Below are 17,873 nucleotides of genomic sequence, written 5' to 3'. Positions count from 1 at the left end.
GAGTTGTCATATGCCTTATGCCCCTCCTTGGAGTCACACACACACACACCGCACAATGTCACACGCGCACAGAATTATGAAGAGAAAGTAATGATTTTAGCTTTCAGGGAGAGAGAACCGGGTAACTTCAGAAATGTGATCTTGCTCTACTTCCTAGGTTCTGTAGACTTGAGTCATGTTCTTCAAACAATGGTGTTTTATTTTGCTGTCATATGGCCCTATGAAATCAGTTTTGTTTTCACAAATTCCATTTTTTCCGTTTTTATTTTTCTGAATTCTGTGTGTTACGATTTACGCTAATTTTATCAGAAAAAAGTATCTAATAATGTGAATGAATAAAACATCAACAATTTAATAATACTTAACAGTACATTTGTAATGATGCAACACAACATTACACTATTTATCAAGGCAAGTGCTTCAATACAGAGTTCTAATAAGTGTTTCATTATAAATGGAAAAAAGTAATGGAAGGATTTAGGAAATAATGCAGCAATAGGCAAAACTTCTGGAACTACCCTATGAGCTCCTATGTCTGTCCATTGTACGTTTTCCATCTATCACAGACATCTTTATCATTTGCTCATTTGTCTCGGCACCATACCCACATGTTTTCGCCGTTCCATTGACTAGGTAAGAGCCCAGATCCTCCATGACATTGTATGCAAATCAAATCCAATGTATTTATATAGCCCTTCGTACATCAGCTGATATCTCAAAGTGCTGTACAGAAACCCAGCCTAAAACCCCAAACAGCAAGCAATGCAGGTGTAGAAGCACGGTGGCTAGGAAAAACTCCCTAGAAAGGCCAAAACCTAGGAAGAAACCTAGAGAGGAACCAGGCGATGTGGGGTGGCCAGTCCTCTTCTGGCTGTGCCGGGTGGAGATGATAACAGAACATGGCCAAGATGTTCAAATGTTCATAAAAGACCAGCATGGTCAAATTATAATAATAATAATAATAATAATAATAATAATGCAGAACAGTTGAAACTGGAGCAGCAGCACAGCCAGGTGGACTGGGGACAGCAAGGAGTCATCATGTCAGGTAGTCCTGGGGCATGGTCCTGGGGCATGGTCCTGGGGCATGGTCCTAGGGCATGGTCCTAGGGCTGAGAGAGAGAGAGAGAGAGAGAGACACAGAGACAGAGACATTCCCAGACAGAGACAGAGACATTCCCAGACAGAGACAGAGACATTCCCAGACAGAGACAGAGACATTCCCAGACAGAGACAGAGACATTCCCAGACAGAGACAGAGACATTCCCAGACAGAGACAGAGACATTCCCAGACAGAGACATTCCCAGACAGAGACATTCCCAGACAGAGACATTCCCAGACAGAGACATTCCCAGACAGAGACAGACACATTGACAGACAGACACATTGACAGACAGACACATTGACAGACAGACACATTGACAGACAGACACATTGACAGACAGACACATTGACAGACAGACACATTGACAGACAGACAGACAGACACATTGACAGACAGACAGACTGACAGACAGACAGACACATTGACAGACACATTGACAGACACATTGACAGACACATTGACAGACAGACAGACAGACACATTGACAGACACATTGACAGACAGACAGACACATTCCCAGACAGACAGACAGACACATTCCCAGACAGACAGACAGACAGGAGGGGTCAGGAGACACTGTGGCCCCATCCGAGGACACCTCAGACACTGCTGTGGAACGGTGGGTTCCTTCCAGGATTGACAGAGCTGTCATCAGTTTGGAGCCTTCATCTCTGGGCTGCTATCTTAACAGTGAGGGCCTGCACCTTCTCTGTTTCCAGCTGGCTGAGGATGTTTGTGACTGCCTGGGATGATGACTTTTCTGCCAACAAAAACTCTCTGCACAGATGAACATGCTCCGCGTGGTACTTCACTGCCTCAAACCAGCTATTCCATCTGGAGCTCACTGCTTCAGGAGGAGCCTTGTTCTGCACAAACCCCTTCATAATGAGGAAGCTCACCCATCTTCTCTTTCTGGCAGGGTTCTTGAAGAAGACAGATCTCATCCATGTCACAAGAGATGCAACTTCAGAGAAGTATTTTTAGTGCTGCCAGGTCTCACTCACCAGATTAATGACATGGCAGAGACAGGTTACATGGACACATGGGCAACACTCCTTTCAGAACCTCCTTGTATGCCTTCAGTCAGTAGGTGGCATTATCTGTGACCACTGCCCAGGCATCTTTCAGGTTCAGACCACGTGTAACAACACTTGCACAGGATCGGTACATCCGAACATCACAACTGCGGGACAGGTACAGGATGGCAACAACTGCCTGAGTTGCACCGAGAACACCCAATCCCTCCATCAGTGCTCCGACTGTCTGCAATAGGCTAAGAGAGGCTGGACTGGGGGCTTGTAGGCCTGTAGGCACCAGACATCACCGGCAACAGCATTGCCTATGGGCACAAACCCACCGTCGCTGGACCATACAGGACTGGCAAAAAAGTGCTCTTCACTGATGAGTCATGGTTTTGTCTCACCAGGGGTGATGGTCGGATTCACGTTTATCATCGAAGGAATGAGCGTTACACCGAGGCCTGTACTCTGGAGCGGGATCAATTTGGAGGTGGAGGTCCTTCATGGTCTAAGGCGGTGTGTCACAGCATCATCGGACTGAGCTTGTTGTCATTGCAGGCAATCTCAACGCTGTGCGTTACAGGGAAGACCTCCGCCCTCATGTGGTACCCTTCCCGCAGGCTCATCCTGACATGACCCTCCAGCATGACAATGCCACCAGCCATACTGCTTGTTCTGTGCATGATTTCCTGCAAGACAGGAATGTCAGTGTTCTGCCATGGCACGTCTGGGACCTGTTGGATTGCAGGTGCCTTGGTGGAAGAGTGGGGTAACCTCTCACAGCAAGATGTGGCAAATCTAGTGCAGTCCATGAGGAGGAGATTCACTACAGTACTTAGTATCTGGTGTGGCCACCAGCTTCATTGACCCCCCTTTGTTCAGGGACACATTATTCAATTTCTGTTAGTCACATGTCTGTGGAACATGTTGAGTTTGTCTGTTGTTGAAACTTGTTGTGTTCATACAAATATTTACACATGTTAAGTTTGCTGAAAATAAATGCAGTTGACAGTGAGAGGATGTTTCTTTTTTTTACTGAGTTTGTATCATACACTGCAGTTGAGAACAATGGGAAAGGAATTCTGCTTTGAAAGTAGATTAACTTGTAACCCCACCTTTGAGAGAATGGGCCAAATTGTTTTGGTATACCTACTGGAGAGCTCTTCTTTGTCTACACCCATCCCACATCATTCGCACCCTCCTAAGACTTAGCCCCACCCATCTCTAAGGATTCACATGTGAGGCCATGTGAGGCGAAACAATGAAACTTAATCCCAACCCATACTACTAGCAATAAAAACTGATCGTCATAGCTAGTCACCATGCATGATTCTGGAGGTAGCTAAAGCTAACCAACTAGGTTCAATGTTAGCTAGCTAGCTGACATTAGTCAATAACTAGCAATGCAAATTTATTTCTGAGGTACAAATAATATTACTACACAGATCATAAACATAATGTTAGCTAGCGGGCCTGCTAACGTTAGCTAGATGGCTAGCTAGCAGTAGGCTTTAACTTGCAATGAAAGCTTTCGGACTAAATTAGAAACGTATAATATCTGAAAATGTAGCTGGACTCTTACCCGTATACATGGATGTCCTTAAGTTTGAAGATGGAATCTGGAGACTGGTGTTTTATCCAACATCGACTCCCTCTGCATTTTCAATCATACTCTGCTTCCACCGGGCATTCCACTGATTTCAAAACTCTCTGTTAACTTCTTCCGTGACAACAACACTGTTGATCTATGTTCCCGATCACTGTCTCGTTAAATTAAAATGTTTCTATCTATTTCAGGGATATCCTCATCGTCTGATTCATTTTCAGAGTCAGCATCGCGCGATCGTCTTCTAGAAAGTAGGCCACAATTTATTTATTTTTGTCGATAGTGCCTGTTAAATCCAGGGCAGCAATGTTGAGAGCAACACTTTTGCAGTTATTTTTTTATTTAAAAAAAGCTGTGGTAGCAATGATTATCTACACATGCAGCAACTCATGTTATAGACATGGCAGACTAATCCAAACTCATCTCTCGGCATGTCCAACCCATCCATTATTTCAGCCAATCATGGCTAGGGGGAAGGTTCCTCGCTTTTTCTGTGGCTAAACCAACTAGGCTTGTAATTTTAACAATTTTATTAGTATTTACAGATGGCATATAAGTTTGTTATTAAGGCACATGAAAGTTCATGTGTTCCAGAAAGTATTTCTGCATAAAACACTCATTTTGATCAAAAAATAGACTTATGTTCAAATGCCTCTCCTGTGAAGTAGTGACTTGCGACATACACCTAGCTTCTTAAAACGGGTCACAAATACTCAACCTAGTCCGGCACAATTACCAATTTTTTAAACTACAATTGCCATAATACATTGTGCTTGTTCTGCCGGACACAGGTGGATACACACAGACCACAAGAAACCGCATGAGAGGAATGTACACAACAACAATGAGCGGTAGCCCTATCTGGTTGATACTTGTAGTAGTTGGTAATAAGCTGTCTTGGAAAGTATGCCTGATCTACTTTGAAGAACTACTAAAATGGTTTTGTCAGACACCTCTGAGGCACAGGCAATCAGCTACTAGCTAGTCAGCTACTAGCTGGTCAGGTAACTACTAGTCGAGGGAAATAGGATGACTCTATGGGGAGTACGGAGATCATGTTACGTGGACGTCTGGCTGGCTGGCTGTCTTCTACTGCCTGTGCAAAGATGAGATGGTGTTAACTTTAGGAAAATAATAAAGTAATCAAATAAAACACTGAAATATTTGATTAAAGTACAGTAATGTGAATAAGTGACAAACATGCACTAATTGACAGTCGCTACCATCATCGGGCTGTTATTGTTTTATTCTGTATTAGACAATGTTTTGGCAATTGAATGTTCTCCATATTTGGCTTTTGAAATTTCAATCAAAAAATCTAAATTAATGTGAAGGTTATAATTCATAATGTATTTTGTTTTAAATAAATTGGAACCGAAATCTAAAACTGTGATTAAAAAAAAGATTACAAACCGAACCGACCTCAAAAAGCACTAACTGCTCAGCTTCAACTTGTCTTAACCTAAAAAGCAATTCATACAAGTAATAGTCTTAGAAAATGGGTCATTAACTAATTATGAACCGTTATAACACTAATTGCTGGGGGGTTTTAACAGCCTGTTCTATTGAACACATTTCCTCCAGACTTGACGCTTGGTATTCAGGCAAAAGAGTTCAATCTTGGTTTCATCAGACCAGAGAATCTTGTTTCTCATGGTCTGAGAGTCCTTTAGGTACCTTTTGGCAAATTCCAAGCGGGCTGTCATGTGCCTTTTACTGACGAGTGGCTTCCGTCTGGCCACTCTACCATAAAGGCATGATTGGTGGAGTGCTGCAGAGATGATTGTCCTTCTGGGAGGTTCTCCCATCTCTACAGAGGAATTCTGGAGCTCTGTCAGTGACCATTGGGTTCTTGGTCACCTCCCTGACAGAGGCCCTTCTCCCCTGATGAGACTGGGAGACTAGTCAGGATCAAGGGAAAGATTAACGGAGCAAAGTACAGAGAGATCCTTGATTTAAAAACCTGCTCCAGAGTGCTCAGGTCCTCAGACTGGGGCTAATGTTCACCTTCCAACAGGACAATGACCCTACGCACACAGACAACAAAATGCATGCGTGGCTTCAGAACAAGTCTCTGAATGGCCCAGCCAGAGCCCGGACTTGAACCCGATTGAACATCTCTGGAGAGACCTGAAATTAACTGTGCATCGACGCTCCCTGTCCAACCTGATAGAGCTTGAGAGGATCTGCAACAAAGAATGGGAGAAACTTCCCATACAGCTGTGCCAAGCTTGTAGGGTCGTACCCAAGAGGACTTGAGGCTGTAATCACGGCCAAAGGTGCTTCAACAAAGAACTGAGTGGAGTCCGAATACTTATGTAAATGTGATATTTCACCTTGCTAACATTTTATAAAAACCTGTTTTTGCTTTGTCATTATGGGGTATTGTGTGTAGATTGATTCTTTAAAAAACAAACAAAAAAAAATATTGGAATAAAGGCTGTAACCTACCAAATTGTGGAAAAATGAAGGGGTCTGGATACGTTCTGAATGCACTGTATGTCGGTGTCGATCTGCCCAGAACTTTTAGACTGTGTTGGAAGTGGTGAAGAAGTTATAACAATATAGGTTCTATAGAGGATTTGCAGAGTGCTAAAATATACATTTCCACCATCATATTACAGCTAACTGAAATACATCTAATGTATTTTGTGCATGTTTTATTGCATAAAGGAGACACCGTGGGAAAGAACGATAGTGTGCCACAAAGCAGTGGGCCCGAATCGAACCCAGGTCACAAATGATTTTTTTTTTTTTAAACTTTATGCAGCAATCCCCACCTGGACACCTACAGTATAGGAAAAACAAATATTACCTTTACCTTGCAAAATCAATGATAGTCTACAAATCAAATCATCCCTCTCACCATTCGGTTTTTGCATTTTGATTGGGAACAGTTGTGACAACACCAGAAACAACAGGAGTTAGTACAGCAGTGAGCTTGCCTTGTGTTGCAATTGTGAGGTAAGGAAAGCGTGAAGCTTCTGCTGTCATTTCACCATGAGAGCATGAGGCTCATTCTGGAGGTGATTAATGGAGCCGTCTTCTATGGCTCCTGAGGGGGATAGGAGCACGTGAGCAGGCCTTATTTTCAACCATTGACGGAACTGACTGAGCTTCCGTTTATTTTCCCACAACAGATGGGCCATTGGGGCCATTGCTTGTTTGCACCTCTTGGCCGCTGAGCATCCTCAATCTTCCTCAGCCCCACTGGTTCCCCTGTATAACAGCCTGTCCCATAGGTCACCTCTATGGCTTAACTACCAGCCCCAAGTTACTAGGCACACTGAAATTGATGGCCTGTTATTCTCTGGCAAACATTGTTACAACTTTGTATTTCTCCATTATACTCACTGCATTGTGCTCTGGGAGTGAGACTGAGTTCTGGCAGGGGTGTCACCCAATGGGTATGTGTAGATGTGCTGCTGTGAGACATTCGAATAGATCGTTCAAGGGGCTCTGCCATAGACTCTCTCAGCTCTACTACCACATAACATGTAGCGAACCCACATACCCTGATTCCAAGCCCCCTCTACAGGGCACAATGTGGACATATCTGAGCAGAAATGATTGTTCCTAAAATGGTCTTCAAGCTTCTAAAACTTTACTCCTTACGCCACACTTAAAGGGATTTTTTTTTAGTGTGAAAAAAAAATATATATATATATACATACATACATACATACATACATACATACATACATACATACATACATACATACATACAGTGCCTTGTGAAAGTATTCGGCCCCCTTGAACTTTGCGACCTTTTGCCACATTTCAGGCTTCAAACATAAAGATATAAAACTGTATTTTTTTTGTGAAGAATCAGCAACAAGTGGGACACAATCATGAAGTGGAACGACATTTATTGGATATTTCAAACTTTTTTAACAAATCAAAAACTGAAAAATTGGGTGTGCAAAATTATTCAGCCCCCTTAAGTTAATACTTTGTAGCGCCACCTTTTGCTGCGATTACAGCTGAAAAGTCGCTTGGGGTATGACTATCAGTTTTGCACATCGAGAGACTGAAATTTTTTCCCATTCCTCCTTGCAAAACAGCTCGAGCTCAGTGAGGTTGGATGGAGAGCATTTGTGAACAGCAGTTTTCAGTTCTTTCCACAGATTCTCGATTGGATTCAGGTCTGGACTTTGACTTGGCCATTCTAACACCTGGATATGTTTATTTTTGAACCATTCCATTGTAGATCTTGCTTTATGTTTTGGATCATTGTCTTGTTGGAAGACAAGTCTCCGTCCCAGTCTCAGGTCTTTTGCAGATTCCATCATGTTTTCTTCCAGAATGGTCCTGTATTTGGCTCCATCCATCTTCCCATCAATTTTAACCATCTTCCCTTTCCCTGCTGAAGAAAAGCAGGCCCAAACCATGATGCTGCCACCACCATGTTTGACAGTGGGGATTGTGTGTTCAGGGTGATGAGCTGTGTTGCTTTTACGCCAACATAACATTTTGCATTGTTGCCAAAAAGTTCAATTTTGGTTTCATCTGACCAGAGCACCTTCTTCCACATGTTTGGTGTGTCTCCCAGGTGGCTTGTGGCAAACTTTAAACAACACTTTTTATGGATATCTTTAAGAAATGTCTTTCTTCTTGCCACTCTTCCATAAAGGCCAGATTTGTGCAATATACGACTGATTGTTGTCCTATGGACAGAGTCTCCCACCTCAGCTGTAGATCTCTGCAGTTCATCCAGAGTGATCATGGGCCTCTTGGCTGCATCTCTGATCAGTCTTCTCCTTGTATGAGCTGAAAGTTTAGAGGGACGGCCAGGTCTTGGTGGATTTGATACTCCTTCCATTTCAATATTATCGCTTGCACAGTGCTCCTTGGGATGTTTAAAGGTTGGGAAATCTTTTTGTATCCAAATCCGGCTTTAAACTTCTTCACAACATTATCTCGGAACTGCCTGGTGTGTTCCTTGTTCTTCATGATGCTCTCTGCGCTTTTAACGGACCTCTGAGACTATCACAGTGCAGGTGCATTTATACGGAGACTTGATTACACACAGGTGGATTGTATTTATCATCATTAGTCATTTAGGTCAACATTGGATCATTCAGAGATCCTCACTGAACTTCTGGAGAGAGTTTGCTGCACTGAAAGTAAAGGGGCTGAATAATTTTGCACGCCCAATTTTTCAGTTTTTGATTTGTTAAAAGTTTGAAATATCCAATAAATGTCGGTCCACTTCATGATTGTGTCCCACTTGTTGTTGATTCTTCACAAAAAAATACAGTTTTATATCTTTATGTTTGAAGCCTGAAATGTGGCAAAAGGTCGCAAAGTTCAAGGGGGCCGAAATACTTTCGCAAGGCACTGTATATATAGCAGAATTGGAGAAGTCTCCACCCCCCTGAGTTAATACTTGGTGTAAGCACCTTTGGCAGCAATTACAGCTGTGAGTCTGTTGGGATAAGTGTCTACCAACTTTGCACACCTAGATTTGGCAATATTTGACCTTTAGAAAACTGTTCAAGCTCTGTCAAGTTCCTTGGAGTGTTGATGGACAGCAATCTTCAAGTTATGCCACTAATTTTCCTTCGGATTTAGTGCAGGGCTCTGACTGGGCCACTCAATGTCATTTGCCTTTTTATTCCTTAGCCACTCCACTGTAGCTTTGGCTGTGTGCTTCGGGTCGTTTTCATGCTTGAAAGGTGAACTTCCATCCCAGTTTTAGCTTTTTTGCAGCGGCAGCAGGTTTTCCTCAATTACTTTTTTGTACATTGTTCCATTAATTTTCCCTTCAATCCTGATAGTCCCTGACGATGAGAAGCATCCCCATAACATGATGCTGCCACCACCATTCTTCACAGTAGGGATGGTGTTCTTTGGGTGATGTGCCGTGTTGGGTTTGTGCCAAACATAACACTTTGTATTTAGGCCCAAAAGTTTGATTTTAGTTTTGTCATACCACCCTACCATACATGCCAGATTTGTAGAGCTTTTTATACTTATCCCATGATCTGTGCCTTTCCACAACTTTGTCCAGGCGTTCCTTTGAAAGCTCCTGCTCATGGTTGTGTTTGCTTTGCAATTCACTACCCAGCAGAGGAAACCTACAGGAACTGCTGAAATGTATCCTAAAATCATGTGAATCACTACAATTTAACACAAGTGGAGGCCAATTAACTTAGTGTGTGAATTTTAAGGTGATTGGTTACACCTGAGCTAATTTATGATCACTATTACAAGGAGGGTGGACGCTTATCCAACCAAGCTATTTCAGTTTAAATTGATAGATTTTTCACTTGGAAGTTGTGGGGTAAAATATGTAGATCAATGGCGGGAAACTATTTCAATGTATTTTTATTTCATCTATAATACAAAAGGTGAACATTTTGAAAGGGGGTGTCAACTTTTTATAGGCATTGTAAGGGATAAGATTTGACGTCAGAGGCCACAAAGAAGGGGCTACCATGGTCTTGACTTCATCCGAGGACATTCATAATCCGATATTACTCTGATATTCAAAGGAAAGTTTCTCTGTGTTCATATTTGAAATGCCACAGAAAATAGTGCTTTGACACTGAAGTTTTCTATTATATGAACCATGACTAGCGAGTCAATTACAAATCAGTCAACCTATAGCAGGGGTCTCAGAGCTACTTTAAAGAATGAAACATGTCGCAACATACTAATTAATTTAGCTTGCAAATGGGCATGTTCTTTTCTCCCCTGCAACTCTTCGCCAGGTCTTTGCTATAAAAGGGATGTGTTTTATGTCACTAAGTGTGACGTTAGGGCCTTGGACCGCTGCGCCACTCGGGAGCCCTTCACTTTGGATGGTTGGATGGAAACCTGGTTACTGACTCATATACTGAAGCTACTCAAACAGACCCTTATCGGTATTCATTTGAATGAGAGACAAACAGATGCTTGGAGGGAGAGGAAACGCCAGATCTGGAAACGCATATAAACTGATTAAGAGAGAGTCAAAACAAGGCTCTGGCTGCAATCTCAATCTCTTGCGCTCTCACTCCCTCTCACTCTGTCTCTCTCTCTCAACTTTATTGAGATGGCAACAGTAAAGTCATGATTCAATGATCATCCACCCCATTAAGGATACTATGTGTGAAGAGATGCCATTCCACAGTGAGATAACTATGAATATGTTTTCAGAACTTTTATTTACATGACTGATCAAAACAAATGATCTCAGGCTCTCGTCTCTCTGCAGCAGACATACAGCGAAAAATATGTTTGGAACATCAAATCGCAATAAAATCACAGTATCGATTTGCAATACATAGAATCATGGGAGTCACCATGCATCTTCTGAACAAAAATATAAACACAACATTTAAAGTGTTGGTCCCATGTTTCATGAGCTGAAATAAAATGTCCCAGAATTTCCATAAGCAGAAATCCTATTTCTCTCATTATTTTGCAGAAATGTGTTTACATCCCTCTTAGTGGTCATTTCTCATCTGCCAAGATAATATATCCACCTGATAGGTGTGGCATATCAAGAAGCTGATTAAACAGCATGATCATGGTGCATCTTGTGCTGGGGACAATAAAAGGCCACTCTAAAAAGTCAAGTTTTGCCACACAACACAATGGCACAGATGTCTCATGTTTTGAGAGAGTGTGCAATTGTCATAGTGACTGCAGAAATATCTTCCAGAGCTGCTAGATCATTTTATGTTCATTTCTCTACCATAAACTGCCTCCAACGTCATTTTAGAGAATTCGGCAGTGCATCCAACCGGCCTCACAACCGCAGACCATGTGTATAGCGTCGTGTGGGTGAGCGGTTTGCTGAATTTGAATGCACAGAGCTACCGTGCCCATTGTCGTGCCATTCATCCGCTGCCATCACCTGATGTTTCAGCATTTTACTATTATTAAACCTTTATTTAATCAGGAAGGGCTCATTGAGATTTAAAATATTTTTTTCAAGAGCGTCCTGGCCAAGAGGCAGCACCAAGTCATTACAGACAAACAACATGAAAAACTACAAGTAATCTAGTAAAAACCATAGAATTCACAAGAGTTTAACAAAATCAAAAACAGCAAATTAAAAACATTGACCGGACAGGGGATCAGTCTCAAGATCATTCATCAGTGATTTAAAAATACCAATCGGGACAAGTTCTTCCAGCAGAGTACATAAAAGCCCTTTTACCAAATTCAGTTCGGACATTTGGAACAGTTAGCAGGATAAAGTCCAGCGAATGAAGAGTACCCACCACATTTCTGAACAATAAAAATGCCCAAATAAAAGGTAGTAAACCCAAAATGGCTTTGTAAATAAAAGTATACCAGTGACTGAGCCTACGAGTGACTAGAGAAGGCCAGCCAACCCTGGTATACAAAGTGCAGTGGTGCGTAAGGGTTTTGCAGTTTAAAATAAATCTCAAAGTGCCCTGGCAAAGGGTGTCAATTGATCTCAAACACCGAGTGGAAGCATTCATATATAAAATATCCCCATAGCCTAATAAAGGCATAAATGTAGCTGATACTAGCCTCCTGGCTTCAAAAGAAAAAAAGGCCTTATTCCTAAAAGCATGATAATGCACGGCACGTATCGCAATGATCTGTACACAATTTCTGGAAATTGAATTTGTCCAATTTCTTCCATGGCCTATACTCACCAGACATGTCACCCATTGAGCGTGTTTGGGATGCTCTGGATCGACATGTGTATGACAGTGTATTCCAATTCCCACCAATATCCAGAAACTTTGCACAGTCATTGAAGCGGAGTGGGACAACAATCCACAATCAACAGCCTGATCAACTCAATGCGAAGGATATGTGTCACGCTGCATGAGGCAATTGGTGGTATGTGAACCCTTTGGAAATACCTGGATTTCTGCATGAATTGGTCATACAATTTGATCTGACCTTCATCTATGTCACAAATAGACACGGTGTGCTTCAACTAATAAAATACAAACAATTATAATTTTAACGTCTTTATTGAACACACTGTGTAAACATTCACAGTGCAGGGTGGGAAAAGTATGTGAACCCTTGGATTTAACTGGTTGACCCTCCTTTTGGCAGGAATAACCTGAACCAAACGTTTTCTGTAGTTGAGGATAAGACCTGTGCAACAGTCAGGAGGAATTTTGAACCATTGCTCTTTACCAAACTGTTTCAGTTCAGCATTATTCTTTTGATGTCTGGTGTGAACTGCTCTCTTGAGGTCAGGACTCTGAGCCACTCCAGAAGGCGCATTTTCTTCTGTTGAAGCCATTCTGTTGTTGATTTACTTCTGTATATTGGGTCGTTGTCATGCTGCATCACCCAAATTCTGTTGCGCTTCAATTGGCGGACATAGCCTAACACTCTCCTGCCAAATGTCTTGATAAACTTGGGAATTCATTTTTCCATTGACGATAAGCTGTCCAGGCCCTGAGGCAGCAAAGCAGCCCCCAACCATGATGCTTCCTCCACCATACTTTACAGTTGAGATGAGGTTTTGATGTTGGTGTGCTGTGTACTTTTTCTCCACACAGTGTTGTGTGCTCCTTCCAAACAACTCAACTGTAGTTTCATCTGTCCACAGAATATTTTGCCAGTAGCACTGTGGAACATCCAGGTGCACTTTTGCAAACTTCAGTGTTTTAATTTTTTTTTACAATGTTTTATTTTTTGGACAGCAGTGGCTTCTTCCATGGTGTCCTCCCATTAACACCATTCTTGTTTAGTGTTTTATGTATCGTAGACTCATCAACAGAGATGTTAGTATGTTCCAGAGATTTCTGTAAGTCTTTAGCTGACACTCTAGGATTCTTCTTAACCTCATTGAGCATTCTGCACTGTGCTCTTGCAGACATCTTTACAGGACAACCACTCCTAGGGAGAGTAGCAACAGTGCTGAACTTTCTCCATTTATAGACCATTTGTCTTACCGTGGACTGAACATCAAGGCATTTAGAGATACTTTTGTATCTCTTTCCAGGTTTATGCAAGTCAACCATTCTTAATCCTTAATATTAGGTCTTCTGAGATCTCTTTTGTTCGAGGCATGGTTCACATCAGGTCATGCTTCTTGTGAATAGGAAACTCTAATTTTGTGAGTTAATTTTATTTTTTTAACCTATTAACTAGTTAAGTCAGTTAAGAACAAATTCTTATTTACAATGACTGCCTACCGAAAGGCAAAAGGCCTCCTGCGGGGACAGGAGCCTGGGATTAAAAAATATGACAACACAACATGGTAGCATGAAGAGATTGAGATATAACAAAACACTCAAACTGAACAGTTTTAACTCGTTCCAGTCACTAGCTTCATCAAAATGAAAAGAGGAGCGACTCAGGGATGTGTGTGCTTTGGGGACAGAATGAGAGAATGACTGGCAGAACGGGTGTGGTTGGTGGAGGTTGAGTGCTGCAGTAGATATCTCAGATGGGGGGGGGTGAGGCCTAAGAGGATTTTATAAATAAGCATCAACCAGTGGGTCTTGTGACGGGTATACAGAGATGACCAGTTTACAGAGGAGTATAGAGTGCAGTGGTGCTATAAGGAGCATTGATGCCAAATCTGATGGCCGAATGGTAAAGAACATCTAGCCACTTGAGAACATCCTTACCTACCGATCTATAAATTGTCTCCGTAATCTAGCATGGGTAGGATGGTCATCTGGATCAGGTAGTTTGGCAGCTGGGGTGAAAGAGGAGCGATTTTATGATAAAGGAAACCAAGTCTAGATTTAATAGGAAAAGTCGGCTATAACCAACATCTCCAATCTCGTCTCATTGATTGGACTCCAGGTTAGCTGACTCCTGACTCCAATTTATCTTTTGGAGAAGTCATTAGCCTAGGTGTTCACAAACTTAAAGGATGTATTCAATATAGACAAGAAATATACAATAATTTGTGTGTTAATAGTTAAAGCACACTATGTTTGCCTATTGTTGTGACTTAGATGAAGATCAGATCAAAGTTGATGCAGAAATCCCAAAGGGTTCACATACTTTTTCTTGCCACTTTATCTTATCGGCACCTATGTATCATGAGGTCCCTGAAAATTCCCAGCCTTAGTGCTCTACACCTCTGCAACATCAGCAGTGTTCTCGCCCTCCAGCGAGCCCCCTGGTTCCCCAGTCCCCATGCCCTCAAAAGGAGGTTGAACCTGGGGAGGCCAGCACCACAAAGTGTCCTGGCAGCCATCACATGCCTGAAGGTGTTTTGTTTAAACCTTTTTCATTAATTTACTCTACGGCGCAAGTGTGTCTGCAACGTTAAACAAGCAGGGGCCAACGTGTAAATATTTAGCCTTCCATGTTTGAGCGAGTTCAAAGGCGGCCTGTACAAGCGAATGAAAGACATTCTCTGGCTTCCCAGTAAACACCGCATTTTATCTAAGCTCAGATAACAGAGTCTGAAATGAATGGCCGTATCTGAGTGCTAACAGGAGAACAAAGCAAATTCCAGAGACCTGTAAACTGGAGAAGTAATTTGCTCCTTAATTTCCAATGGCTTCGTTATGGCAGAGGAAGTAATTAATCAGTCTTTTGTGTTGCATGTTGAATAGAGCACACACACAGGACCAACCCCAGATTTAAACTAGAATCTACCAAGTCACGGGTCCAACAGGTTTTTTGATGTGCAAATTGAGAAGGACTAAAATCACAAGCACCCATAGGAAGCATCTTATGTGCCTTGATGTCCTGCTCCTGTGGGCATTTAGACACAAGTAATAGCCTTCAGATGCTGCTGGGTGTGTTTCCACTACCAGCTGAACATTCAGGTATTTGACCCCAGTTGACCCTTAGGACTTCCTGACGTTAATCAGTTGGGGGTTCGAGAGCTCTACTGGTCCCAAGTTGAAAGGTTAGGATGTTTTAATGAATCATCACAATCATTTGATGTGGATAAGCCTGTCTGGACCATTTAGAATATTATGATCTTTTGTCAAATGTTTTTTTTAGTTTGACAACCTGGAGGTTCACATGCAAATCCAAGTAGCATACGTATTAGATCAATCAAAGTTGTTATGCTAAGCCACTTCTATTTAGTGACTTCCCAATGGGAACAGACGTCTATTCCACGTTGGCACAACGTCATTTCATTTAAATGACAACAACGTTGATTCAACCCTTGTGTGCCCAGTGGTTTGTCTCACTGCCTAGCCTGCACACTGAATATCAGCTCCTGCCCGGAGACAATATTATTTACTGTAACATAATCAATATCATGATGTACCGGAGTAGCATGGCCTGACTACCTGCTTTACAATCACAAAATGAGTGAAGATCAATCAGAAACACATTTTTATTATCTACAACAGCAGAAGGATCATTAACCGACCACCCGTTAATCATGACAAATGAACTGTGGGAAATGTCACAGTTGTCTAAGAACCATGAAACAGCTATGCATATCTAATCAACTTCAAAGACAGCGCAGGTTCCCACAGAAATATTCTCTAAAAGGGTTCTTGGAAAAGCTTGGACTTTGGAACGTGGAACCACCTGAGGTGAATTTTCCTATTCTGTGAGGTTGTAAAACGAAACCGAGATGTTCAACTCAAGTCAACGCGGCAGATGTCTGTGAGTTCAAGTGGATGATATCAGCGAAGTGCACAACATTTTGTCATGTCTTGTGCCTCAGTGACAGTTGTGCTTCTCGCTAACATTCCAGAGGAAGTACAAATTAGAAGGAGAAACGGAAAGATTTCCTCCAGAATGACAATAGGGTTATTCATTTGTCAGGAAGCAAGCAGTCTCTTGTAGAATGCTAATGTAAGGCTGGCTGTCGTTTATTTAATTTGCTTGGGACACATACTTAACTGGAAGTGGAGATGAAAGAAGCATGAGAGAGATGCCGAGAATATAGAATCTAGCCTTTAGGCTGAACTGCAGAACAATTGGTCTTGTATAGGGGTGATTCCTCACCAAACTAGAACAGAAAAATACATTTTTTTCTCTTCACAAAATGTAATCTTAGAAGGGTCCTTTAGAGGAAGGGTTGTTGACATATATTTGACATTGGTATCTTAAAGCATAATTGAGAAATCATTAATTGAAGTTGTAATATTTGTGACATTCTGTCCATACCCAGGTCTCTTAAGACTCTTAAGACTTAAGACTAATGTTTAATCTGTAGGTGCTACAAAGCAAAAGTTGGTGTTATCTGAAGCTTTACCGCTTGTCTGTAATGTGAGTAGTATTTTCATTTCAATCAATCACACATTTTTTACATACATTTATGAATATTGAAAAATATCCAAATGTATATTTTAAAATATACAATTTGAATAAACTGAAAATCCAAATCACTTTTTTTCTAGTTTTGTGAAGAATCCACATAACAGTAGAGTTGCCAGATCCTTGAATATTCCCCTTTTTCTACCACCAGAGTAAAGCCCTAAAATATACGATGGAAATCATATTAATCATGGTCCATAAATGTGCCAATGAAACATATTCGTACGGCGAGTCTAATTGAGCATAATAAAAGTTTCTATACACTCAATCTCTTTAGAAGGAAAAATCATTCTCCATGCATTCTAGATGTACACCTGTTGAGTGGAGTGGCTTTCCATCCTTCGTTTTCCATCCTGAATTTATAGCCTTCTTCTGTAGAAACGACATTAAACTCCGTCTTCTATAGGACGGCCACAGCCGTTGCCTGGGATGTCCTCGCTGACTCCCCATGTAAAAGATATGGATTATCAACTCGGGCCATAAAAAAAGTTGACATCTGTCTAATTTGATGTTTTAAATGACTAAAATGTGAAATGTATCAGATGCTCTTATCCAGAGAGACTTACAATTAGTGCATTCATTTTAAGATAACCACATATCACAGTCATAGTAAGTTTCCTTGGGGGTGCATTATTCTGGAGTTCTAGTCTACCACCCATGGTGACTGTTGCATTTCACTGTTTGTGTCTTATGGTTGTGAGAGAAGAGAAGCTATGATGATGATAATGTCTTAGATTCACATTGCACCTTTCTACCAACTGAGGTAGGCTACTCAAAGCGCTCTACATAGTAAGGGGGAAACTCACCTCATACTCCACCACTATGTTGCACAACCACCTAGGACCTAGGTGATACACAGCAACCATTTTGTGCCAGAACACTGACCACAATTCAGCTAGCATGGTGGAGAGGTGAGGAGTGATATATGCCAATCAGGAATGAGAGGGATGATG

The sequence above is a fragment of the Oncorhynchus keta genome, chromosome 28 (assembly GCF_023373465.1).
Source record: "Oncorhynchus keta strain PuntledgeMale-10-30-2019 chromosome 28, Oket_V2, whole genome shotgun sequence".
Classification (NCBI taxonomy): Eukaryota; Metazoa; Chordata; class Actinopteri; order Salmoniformes; family Salmonidae; genus Oncorhynchus; species Oncorhynchus keta.
The sequence above is the reverse complement of the archived record's forward strand: the minus strand, read 5'-3'. Positions refer to the sequence as shown.